This window comes from Selaginella moellendorffii, unplaced genomic scaffold (genome assembly GCF_000143415.4).
Source record: "Selaginella moellendorffii unplaced genomic scaffold, v1.0 SELMOscaffold_20, whole genome shotgun sequence".
Classification (NCBI taxonomy): domain Eukaryota; kingdom Viridiplantae; phylum Streptophyta; class Lycopodiopsida; order Selaginellales; family Selaginellaceae; genus Selaginella; species Selaginella moellendorffii.
The window spans coordinates 855096-857101 of NW_003314281.1; positions in this window are offsets into that span (position 1 = coordinate 855096).

Consider the following 2006-nt stretch of genomic DNA (forward strand, 5'->3'; position numbering starts at 1 on the left):
TCTTATGTGTTTCTAGCTGAGTATTCTCGACTTGGCTTTTAGTTCTCTTTTGCTCTGTCTTGTACTGGCTTGGTAAGAACCCTCGCATATTGAGACTACTCCCTCAATATGGCCAGATGATAGCTTACCATGTCTGCCAAACACCCTCGCTATCATGCCTTTTGTGTTAGTCTCATTTCGGTCCTAAATGTTATTTATGGAAAGTGTCAAGATTCACTCATTTGGCATGTCTACAGAATGTAGAGGTTGGCCTGAACACAATGGTATTCATCCCGTGTCCAAATTTGCAATCTAGGGACATTCCATATTTACATATTTAGTAAGTTTCGAGCTTGTCCCAGAGACTAACTCTTGGTACTATGGGAGGCTTGGGGTGAAAGCCCAAAGCTTGTGTTCCTCAAAGGGCAGGGGGGGGGGGAGGGGGGGGGGGGGGGGGGGGCCGGGGGGAGGGGGGGGGGCAGGGGAGGGGGTGGGGGAGGCAGGCGTGGGGGGGGGGTCGGGTGGGGGGGGGGGGGGGGGGGTGGGGGGGGGGGAGGGGGGTTTGGGGGGAGGGGGGGGGGGGGGGGGGAGGGGGGGGGGGGGGGCCGGGGGGATCACAAGGGAGGATCCGTTCACAAAAGCCCTATTTGATACAATGATTCCGATGGTGGACTCGGCCGAGCCTTTGGGGGGGGGGGGGGGCTGCAGGGGGTTCCAAAAGTATAGTAGGGATAGTGAGGTCTAGGAACCAGTCTTGAAGGAACTCTCTAGTGATGCTTCCAAACTGACTTGGGGTTGAGATTGGGGCCGAAGGGCCTTAGGTGGGAATGAGTATGGACTCGAGTGGTGCCGGAGACTCCACCCAAGGAAGTGCTCATGAGCAGCTCCCACTCCCGAAAGGGAAACCGATTGCGGTGCTCCCGGCTCATGTGGAGTGGTGCCCCACTTGAGTACCTTGTGGCTTATTGGTCCTTGCCCTTCCTAGGGGCTTGGGCCTTCCCTTCAAGATGGAAGTGGGGGGGTAAAGGTACCCATACTGGGCTATTAGACCATTGTGTTTTGCCCCAATGTCCTGTAGCAAGTCTTGCACCCAAGGCTTGGGATTTAGAGGGTCCCATGATCAAGTCTTGTTGTACCAAGGGATGTTAAGAACTTGGAGGCTTTGTGTGCTTGGCTGCTTGTGCCTATGGGGAGTGTAGCCAAACCTTAAGTCCAGTTTAACCCGGGGAGGGGGATTGAGAGAGAATTGGGAATCTGTGGATGGATGGCTAATGCTCTGTTGCTCGTGTAGTGAGTAGCTGAAACTAAGTAGGACCAAGTAGGAGCTGGTACAATAGGCGAGAACCTTGGCGAGGGAGGTTAGCAAAAGCTAAGGCAGTGTTGGTCGGATAGACGAGGTAAGCTGGCAAATTGGAAAGGAAAAATTTGTGGCTTACAATTTGGTATCAGAGCTTTTTCCTCAGTTCTAGCGAAGGATAAAGGCGGATTGCTGGGAGATGGCAAAGGCAAGGCAGAAACGAACCAAGGTGGAGACGGAACCTCCTCCAGAGCTGGAGCCTCCGGTCGAACAAGAAGCTATGGATGAGGAATCCTTCTATGAGGAGGACTCTAGTGAGGAAATTTCAAAACATGAGTTCAGTGGTGAGGTTTGGTTGTCCAAAACTCGATTGGACGTTCTAGAAGGACAATTGGCATAGACCAATACCCTGCTGGAGACTCTCGTATGCAAGTTAAAGCGTGACGAGAAGTGGAAGAAAAGGCAAAAGATTGCGGATGCTGGTAGAACAAAAGGTGCGGACCCTTCGACAAAGACTGAGGCAAAACCAAAGAAGATCGAATAGACCAAAGTGGAATCAATCCTTTAGGTAGTTCCCAAGTACAAACCAAAGCCCCCATTGGCCTTCAAGGGAGTGAACAACTATAAGGTGGTGGAGGATTGGTTTTACAATATGGAGGACTACTTCTAAGCATTGCGGTTACCGAGCTCGGAGAAGGTTCCATGTGCAAAACTATACTTGGCAGATAAT